Source organism: Vipera ursinii (assembly GCF_947247035.1).
Source record: "Vipera ursinii genome assembly, chromosome: 3".
NCBI classification, from domain to species: domain Eukaryota; kingdom Metazoa; phylum Chordata; class Lepidosauria; order Squamata; family Viperidae; genus Vipera; species Vipera ursinii.
In genome coordinates this window covers 109,695,117-109,705,322 of record NC_139516.1, presented here as the reverse complement: position 1 = coordinate 109,705,322, position 10,206 = coordinate 109,695,117, and the positions used below count along the sequence as shown (strand labels likewise).

General features: G+C 39.8%; 1 long non-coding RNA gene across 1 annotated transcript; it reads left to right on the top strand.

Moving 5' to 3' along the window:
* The first annotated feature begins 859 nt into the window (after positions 1 to 859).
* LOC310638029 lies at positions 860 to 10,206 on the top strand. The gene is made up of 4 exons (XR_014492016.1): positions 860 to 1,036; positions 7,639 to 7,724; positions 8,509 to 8,531; positions 9,317 to 10,206. It is a non-coding gene; the product is annotated as an uncharacterized lncRNA (long non-coding RNA).

The window sequence follows — 10,206 nt, the reverse complement described above, 5'->3', positions numbered from 1 at the left end:
TTATTTATTTATTTATTTGTTTTTGGGACTTATATGCCGCCCTATCTCCCGAAGGACTCAGGGCGGTTTACAACAATAAAAATACAATAATACAAAAGTTAAAAAAAGAATTAAACTAGCAGCCCCAATAATAAGTTAAAAACATTTTAAACATCCCTGTCAGACCAGGTCAGCCTGATGGAAAAGGAATGTTTTAAGGCCGCGGCGAAAGGACCGGAGATCCAGGGCCATCCAGAACTCAAGGGGAAGTACCACAACTTAACTCAGAGGCAATTTACCCATGCCCATTACTAGCAGAAATCTCTGAAGTCGGTGATATTTTAAAGTCATACACTGACTTAATTACAATTCAAATTTAAAAATAAATCTTAATTACTAAAACAAGATTCAAAAGATTCAACAGAATTTTTTTTAATCGAAGAGTTGATAATCATGTTGTACCCCTTTTATAGTAATCCATATACCGAGATGCACCCCACCGATCCCACATTGACACATTCCTTTGCTGTTTCATTTTTCTAAGGAAACCCTGGCCGGTAGGGACAATGGCATCAAAGTGATGGAACCAGGCATTTCTTCTTTCAGTGAATCTTTAATATTCCCCTACTTTCAACCACAAACCAACGTATAGGTTTCCCCCGCATTTCATGTCTATTTAGCGGGGGGCGGGGGAGAGAGAGAGAGAGAGATGGGCGGAGTGTATTTAACTCTACCACACTCAAGATGACCGGAGCGCACAGAAACCGACTCGTCGATAGCCATATTTGGGAGGTCTATGACTTCTCTTAGGACATATCGCGAGATTTCCAAACGCAGCTCCCGCCCTATTGAGCGCCACTGGATTCTGGAGCTTGAGTCCCGGCGCTCGTGTCTCAGTTGGCGAGCGGGTTGTGGGCGTTTATGGCGTTAAAACGACTTGTGGGGGCTCACGCCTCCGCTTCGCCGCAGCGTTCTATTCCGAAGACTTGCGGGATGAGCCAACGACCTCGGTCGCCGCGAAGAAGGAGGAGAAGGAATGGAAGCGGCGTTAGAGCAGGTGAGGCGGCTCTCCAATTGTGGGGAGCCCTCCAGCTGAAACCCAATTGGGGGCTTATAGGGAAAGCGAGAGAAACTTGACAGGATTTCCGGCTTTCGGCTCCTGGGATTCAGAAGGGGGTGACCCGCTGGGAGGCTGTTTTCTACTAGCCCGTTTCGGAGTTTGTACCTCTTGTTCGTCCTGTGGCCGCCCCCTTTTCCGCACTCCATTCCGCTGCAGTTCGGCCTGGGTTGTCACAGCTTCTTCCTGGTTTAAAGGGAGGAAGCTCGGTTATGACTTAGATTCCCTGAATTAAAAGAAGTGCCTCCCTCCTACCTCTATTTTCAGGCCATTATACTGCAAGAATCCAGAATGAGCTAAATTTATTTGACTTCCAGAAGAGTTATGAGTCTAAACTGTATGAGATATAAAGAGATGGGGAAAAAAGTTATTCAGAGGGGAATGGTTCTGATAATTATTTACAGGAACTAGCCTGAAATACAGATACTGAATATACGTTGTTTGTAGTTATGTTAAAAGGGAGTTAAAGCACATTATGAATTTGGTTAATTGTATATTATGCATAATTTTTATTTAGAATATGATTATTGTAACTATAATCCTGTATTTAGCTCTGGGAAGTGGGGGGGGGAAATGGGTGGGTTTGGGGTGGGAGGGATTTGGGGATATATTGTAAAATTTTGTTTTTGTAAAACTTTAATAAAAAAAGAAAAGAAAATGAAAAATGGGAACTTGGTCAGTGCCAAGGAAATATTGTATTAATCGCTAATCTTAGTTATCTGTTTAACAGTTGGAAAACATATGGGGATGATCTGGACAGTGATCTGGATAAAGAGCTGAAAAATGATCTGTAATGTTTTTATATAGCATACAGTACCGTATTTCCCACTTAGCCATTTTTGGTCATGTATGATATGAGCACAGTCTTAGATTCATTGATTACTCCTTTGATGTGATATATGCTATCTGCTAGAGGTGCTTCTCTGGATTCTGTGAAAGAAAGAGGGAACAGACTTTGGGGAAAAAGAATAAGTTTAACATCATCACTCAAGTTTTATATCAGGACTCAAAACAGGGACAGTAAAATCAGATTTTATTTAATTGTACGTATTGATTATCCGTAGCAGCTTTCTTTTTTCATTGTCTCATCTTTTATAAGTATTCCTTCTTTCATAAACCAAAGCTATATTTTCTGGACAATCTTTACATTATTTCCTATCTGTATTTTTATTTAGCATGTCTTCTCTACTATGTACCCTAAGTAGACACACTTCATTATATTTCTGAGTTGATAAGATGTGAGCAAATAGTACAATGCTTGCAAACTCAAAAACATAGCTTGATAATATGGTTTTAGCATACATGGGGTAAGACTGGACTTTGCAAGTAAGTCCAAAATGTGCCAAAATTGATTGGTACTCTAGCAAGTAATGTTGCATATGGCAAGTATTTGAGATAGATAGGTATTTGACAGCCTGTACGCTTACTGGCCGATGAAAATTAAACATTGTACAGTAGTCATTTCTCAAATCCGTATGATGAGTTTATATTACTGAAAATAAAAAAAATATTTTAAAAACATAGAAAACTTGTAATTTTTAATCAAGGGCAAATTTCAAAGCCTAGTCCTTTCTTGCCTCTCTTCTAGCAATTTCTCCTTTTTTGTTTTAAAATCTGTTTTCCTTCCTACCACAAACAAAAGGATTGTGAGTACCGTAATCTACCCTCATAAATAAATCAGAGCATGCTTTTGCCACTTTTATGCAGATTTAAACCCAGATTTAAATGATTCAGGAAATTTGCTGCTTGACTGGTATGCAGATTATCCACAATATACTGTGAAGACAGGTTGGTTTCTTAAGACCTAATCCACGGGTCGGCAACCTGCGGCTCCCAGCCGCCCGGTGCGCGCGCACCTCTTCGAACGGGCAGTGGTGCGCGTGCACCTCTCCAAATGGAGAGTGGCACCGCCCGTTCTGAGAGGTGCGTGTGCACCTTTCCGAAGGGCGGAGGTGCGCGCGCACGTCTCCAAGCCGCCGCCGTCCCGTCCGGAGACCTGCCGCGTTTGTCAAACATTGACGAACACGGCAGCTGTGCAAACGGGATGGCAGCGGTTTGGAATGCGCGCGCATCTCTCCCAAGCCGCTGCCGTCCGGAGACCTGCCGACGGACGGCGGTGGCTTGGGAGAGGTGCGCGCGCACTCGCCAAACCGCCGCCATCCCGTCCGGAGACCTGCCGCGTTCGTCAAACATTGACGAACACAGCAGCTGTGCAAACGGGATGGCGGCAGGGCACAGGCTGATAGAATTTTGTCAAGAGAATACGATGGTCATAGCAAACACTCTTTTCCAACAACCCAAGAGACGGCTCTACACATGGACATCACCAGACGGTCAACACAGAAATCAGATTGACTATATGCTCTGCAGCCAAAGATGGAGAAGCTCTATACAGTCAGTAAAAACAAGACCAGGAGCTGACTGTGGCTCAGACCATGAGATTCTTGTTGCAAAGTTTAGGCTTAAATTAAAGAAAGTAGGGAAAAGCACTAGGCCAGTCAGGTATGAATTAAATCATATCCCTGTTGAATATACAGTAGAGGTGACAAATAGATTTAAGGAATTAGATCTGATAGACAGAGTGCCTGAAGAACTGTGGACAGAGGTTCGCAACATTGTACAACAGGTAGCAACCAAAACCATCCCAAAGAAAAAGAAATGCAAGAAAGCAAAATGGCTGTCTGAGGAAGCTTTGCAAATAGCTGAGGAAAGGAGAGAAGCGAAAGGCAAGGGAGAAAAAGAAAGATATGCCCAATTAAATGCAGAATTCCAAAGAATAGCTAGAAGAGATAAGAATGTCTTCTTAAATGAACAGTGCAAAGAAATAGAAGAAAACAATAGAATAGGGAGGACCAGAGATCTTTTCAAGAAAAATGGAGAGATGAAAGGAACGTTTCATGCAAAAATGGGCATGATAAAGGACCCAAATGGCAGGGACCTAACAGAGGTAGAAGAGATTAAGAAGAGGTGGAAAAATTACACAGAAGAACTATACAAGAATGAGCTTAACGTCCCTGATAATCACCATGAGGTGGTCACTGACCTCGAGCCAGACATCCTAGAATGTGAAGTGAAGTGGGCCTTAGAAAAGCTGAGCAACAACAAAGCTAGTGGAGGTGACAGTATTCCAGCTGAGCTATTCAAAATCTTAAAAGACGCTGCAGTAAAAGTGCTACACTCAATTTGCCAGCAAATTTGGAAAACTCAACAGTGGCCACAGGATTGGAAAAGATCAGTTTACATTCCAATTCCAAAGAAAGGCAGTGCCAAAGAATGTTCAAACTATCGCACCATTGCGCTCATTTCACATGCTAGTAAAGTTATGCTTAAAATTCTACAAGCTAGACTCCAGCAGTATGTGGATCGAGAACTACCAGAAGTACAGGCAGGATTTCGAAGAGGCAGAGGAACTAGAGATCAAATTGCTAACATACGCTGGATCATGGAGAAAGCTAGAGAGTTCCAGAAAAACATCTACTTCTGCTTCATTGACTATGCTAAAGCCTTTGATTGTGTGGATCATAACAAACTGTGGCAAGTCCTTAAAGAGATGGGCGTACCAGACCATCTTATTTGTCTCTTGAGAAACCTATATGCAGACCAAGAAGCAACAGTGAGAACTGGACACGGAACCACTGATTGGTTCAAAATTGAGAAAGGAGTCCGGCAAGGCTGTATACTGTCGCCTTGCCTATTTAACTTATATGCAGAGCACATCATGAGAAAGGCAGGGCTAGATAAATCAAAAGTTGGAATTAAGATTGCCGGAAGAAACATCAACAACCTAAGATATGCAGATGATACCACTCTAATGGCAGAAAGTGAAGAGGAACTAAAGAGCCTCTTGTTGCGAGTGAAGAAGGAGAGTGCAAAACGTGGGTTGAAACTAAACATTAAGAAAACCAAGATCATGGCATCTGGCCCTCTCAATTCCTGGCAAATAGATGGGGAAGAAATGGAGGTAGTGACAGATTTTATTTTCCTGGGCTCCAAGATCACTACAGATGGGGACTGTAGCCAAGAAATTAAAAGACGCTTGCTCCTCGGGAGGAAAGCAATGGCAAATCTAGACAGCACACTAAAAAGCAGAGACATCAACCTGTCAACAAAAGTGCGTATAGTCAAGGCTATGGTCTTCCCAGTTGCAATATATGGCAGTGAAAGTTGGACCATAAGAAAGGCTGAGCGCCAAAGAATTGAAGCCTTTGAACTGTGGTGCTGGAGAAGACTCCTGCGAGTCCCTTGGACTGCAAGGTGATCAAACCGGTCAGTCCTAGAGGAGATCAACCCTGACTGCTCTTTAGAAGGCCAGATCCTGAAGCTAAAACTCAAATACTTTGGCCACCTAATGAGAAGGAAGGACTCACTGGAGAAGAGCCTAATGCTGGGAAAGATTGAGGGCAATAGAAGAAGGGGACGACAGAGAATGAGGTGGCTGGATGGAGTCACTGAAGCAGTAGGCGTGAGCTTAAATGGACTCCAGAAGATGGTAGAGGACAGGAAGGCCTGGAGGAACGTTGTCCATAGGGTCGCAATGGGTCGGACACGACTTCGCAACTAACAACAACAACACAGTGATGGTGACCCTTTTGGGCTTGGCATGTCACAAATTTGGAAAAAGCCTAACTTGACTCTGCTAGCATGTCACACACGCCCCCCCCCACACACAACAAAAGAGAAAATTCTCTTTGTCCCTTTAGGCCACCCTTAACAGTGGCACTCAGCAGCAGCTCTGAGGCTGGACCAGGAGGACCTTAATTTGAGTCCTAGCATCATCACTGCTACTCAAAAAGGTGCATGAACTTTGGGGAATGGTATGATTGCCCAGGATCTACCACACTGCTTACCTTTTAGGCGGTGGTCTTTCTGTTAACAGCCTTTGTCATACAAGTCCTTTTTCATGAAGCGGCTTTGGAGAATGCTCTTCTGTGGCTTCTGCAGCCTTCAAAAATTATGTGAAAGGACACCCCATTCTTGTACAATTTTCTGAGGCTCCAGGGGCTGCACAGTCTTCGAAAATTATGTGAGGATGAAAATTGTTGTCAGAAGTTGGTGAACACTGCCATAAATAGTGATGTGTCAGCTTTGACACATATGTCACAGATTTGCTTTTACAGCCATGCTATACATCTGATGAAGTGAGCTGCAGCTCATGAACGCTTATACCTTTTAATAACATTTGCTAGTTGGATTTTTGACTGCAGAAATACAAAAATCTCCTTTGCGTCCTGAGAATTTTAGAGATTAATATGCAAAGAATTTTATTGTTTCCAGGCAAATCTTAAAAAATCTTCAGTGAGTGAAATACTCCAGATGACTTTATAAATATACCCAGGAATTTTTTTAAGTAAAAGAATGGTAAGAAAAAAACCCACCCCAAAACATAGAAAAATAGTATGTTTTTTTATTATGAAAGAGTCAAGTTTTATGTTGGCTAGGTCTGTTGGCAGTTTCACACTGGATATCCCAGCATACATAGATTTCCCTTCCCTGTTTGGGTAAGCTCTCTGTCAGGAAGATTTCTCTCCCATCAGTCAGTTCTCTGAGGCATGTTACTGTCCTGTTTCATTTGGATTGATTCTTCTGTTTTGTGTGCTTTTCCTTGTCTAAAATGCAGGGTAGAAAATTTGCCTTTGTCTTTCTTTGCCCTTGTTATGTTGTGGTAGTTGTCCCTTCTTCATAAATTCTGTGACCTCCTCCAATACGTCTGTTTGAAGTAGTGATTTTAGCTCTTGAAGTTTGTGTTCCACTCTTTCCTTCAGTACCTAAATTGTAAAATTATCTTGTTTTATTCTTTCATTGAGAAGACAGACCAGGTCACCATAAACGGTCCCATTTGTTTATTAGAGCCCAGCTTTTCATAAAATCAGTAATTGGAGCATCCCTTATAAAAAGCACAAAAGTCTGCTGAATAGTAGTGGCCACTCTGCAGCTCTGCCCTAGTTTGTGACTGATGGTGTATCTAAAGCTCAGATGGGCTCACTTCCATATCCATCCAAGTTTCTGGTTACAGGTCGTCCTTGACTTGCAATCATTCGTTTAATGACTGTTTGAAGTTACAGTGGCACCCAAAAAAGTGACATATGACCATTGAAGCGATATAGCCTTCCCCTTTTTAAGCAAATAGTTCATTATATAAGAAGGTAGTCTTTTTCTTCTAAAGTATATAAATTTGTAAGTTACCATACTATTGTATTTACTAGTTTATTACATAAATGTATAAAGTAGTTTAAAAATGCTTATATAAAGTATTATATTAAAAAATTAAAAGCTTGGTTAATGGCAGGATTATTATAAGTGAGACTTCATATAAGCAACATAATTTTGGATGCTGGGTAAAAATTGAACATTAAATATAATTTGGTTAGTGTGTACAGTTTTCACACTGAATAATCTGTTGAATTTGACTTGAAGTAAAATGTTTTGCAGGTTCAGATTTAGCTTTCTATGCTAATAAACTTCAAAATAATACTGATAACTTACAAGGTATGTGTATGAATTTCTCTTAGATATTTCAGTAATCATTTATCTTTATGTTATAGGTGAAGTAATAGAATGTGGAGGAACAAAACAAATGAGTTTCCCTTACGCAATCCAAAATTCCCCCAAAACAGGAATTCCACCAGAGGTACAAATTTATTTAATTTTTATCTCACTGGGTGCAAAGAATTTTATCTGACTTTCTAAATTTTAACAGAACAAAAATTTGTGTTAAACTGAAATGATATCTGTTGGGAAGAATGGTCAGATAACAAGATCTTTCTTATTCCCTAACTTCTGCTAGCAAACATTCTGGTTTCTATTTGCAAATTTGTTAGGTAAAGGTAAAGGTTCCCCCGCACATGCGTGCTAGTCGTTTCCAATTCTAGGGGCCGGTGCTCATCTCTGTTTCAAAGCCGAAGAGCTTTGTCTGAGGATGTCTCTGTGGTCATGTGGCTGGCATGACTAGACACCAAAGGCGCACGGAACGCTATTACCTTCTCACCGTACTGGTCCCTATTTTTCCTACTCAACCTTGGCATTTTCTTGACCATCATCACAAAAACACTTCAGCTTGGGACAACCTTATTTTGTCTGAATCAATGCTTCTGAAACATCCATATCTCAGTTTTGATGTAAACCACCTGAAACAAACTGTTTTATATACAAAATCATTTTGTTCGTGAACCATTTTGTTTTGCCCTCGATTGGGTTCATACAACATAGTAACCCCAAACCAGATAAACCTACATTATGGTTTATTGTGATGTGTAAATCTGGCCACAGTCAAGTAAGTATATTCAGAGAAAAAAATAATGTAAATATATTGTTTTAAATAGTATATAAAACTTATTGAACCTTGCAATATGTTTATCACACAGGTGATGCTTGAATTTATTTAATAAGTGCCTCTTTTCCATTTTTTTCTACAGATTTTTCACAAACAAAGGCAGCAGTAAGAAGTATTTTAGCATTGAGTTAAATTAAAAAGAAGCCATACAGGAGACTGTATTTAAAAATGAAAAATATTAAGTGTTATGCTTATCCTGGAAATGTTCTAGTAAAAGATTAAGATGCTTTTTCAGTAAAATACAATCACTATCTTCCTAAAATGCACATAGAAGTAAGCCACCCACTAGTTTGTCCTATCTGGACACTGAGCTGTTTTTTATGATCCTAGGATTCCTAAAATTAGGAATTAATTCCAACAGACACTCTCTCCTCTTGTGTATACAGTTGCTGAAGTTTTTTTTCCTTTTTCTTCCTTCCTTGTTTCTGTCAGTCACCCAGATTTTAATGCTAGTTCTCTGAAAATGCAGTTGATCTGCTAAGCTAAGGCAACTCTTCTCAATTCCTAATATACAGTTTGCGTTTACAAAAAAATTACTGTTAAGGAATTTGCCCAGAGTTTTCCAATATAATGAATTTGATGTGTTTGGTCTGATACATCACATTTTCATTTATCCTTCTGGTTTTCATTCATTTTCTTTTTTTCAGGATTGAAAAATGTAATATCAATTTTTTCCTGCAAAGATAAATGTTGCATTAATGTGTTTCACAATTGTGTGAAACTATTTTTGATTGTACAAAGGTGAAATTAAAATCTGAGCTCATTTTACTTGGGTTAGGGAATGTTTTATCCAATTTTTGTAAGCCTTTTTTTACTTTTTGTTTTTTTTAAGTGGCGATATAACAAATTTAAAATGTTGATACCTTTCCTATCCCGTTCAATCTATCTAGTTACGGCATATGGAGAACAAATTGGAAGTAGCTCCTATTAGCATAGCCGGATTGGATTCTGTCATGGAAAAAAAGCCATCAATTAGTACTACCAGGAAAATAAGCAGGAAAGGTATGTATTAAGGGCTTTTGAAAAATGAGCTTTCAGTTGCTCAGCATTTTTAAGTGGAGCATTTTTGGTCTGCAACCAGCAAAATCAGCAAATTACAAATGGCAAAACTTGAAAGTTTTGTTTGAGAAACAGAATTCCTGCGTGATGGCTAGTAGGGTACCTTAAGTTCTCGCAGTGAAAAAGTTCTACACTGAAAATAATTACGGATGCTGCTATTGCTGATGTGCATGTGAAGAATAAGAAGAGATGGTTTCTTGTTTTTGTAACCAGAAGTTTGCCTTCATAATATTTCCAGTGGTGTTGCATTTTGTTATTAGTGTTATGCAGTGCATCATTTTAATTTAGGATGAAGTGCTTTGAGTACGGTACATAGTCATAAATCTGTTCCAGCAGTCCTACATAAACATCCCATTATCATCCTCTCCATTCCATCACCATCACCACCCTTTTCACTCTGCATCATGAACCCTTCTACTGCAGCCCTGGATATGCTCTCGACCCCTCCATCAAATATAATCCTTGGCTGGGACAAAATTGTCTCTCTTTTATAGACCTAAGCTTTGGGGCAGCAATTACTTTAGGCCAGATATCCTGAGGATTGTTATTGTCGTTACACCATGATGGGATCTCTCAGGAACTGTTTTTGTTCTCCTTAATGAAATTGCTTTTTTAAATTCCCCTTTTTGCTTCCTCTCATTTTTTGTTTCTTCATTTTGTCATTTTTGATATTTCAGGAATAAGGATGCCTTTTGTGGGTTTTTTTCACCATATCAATACT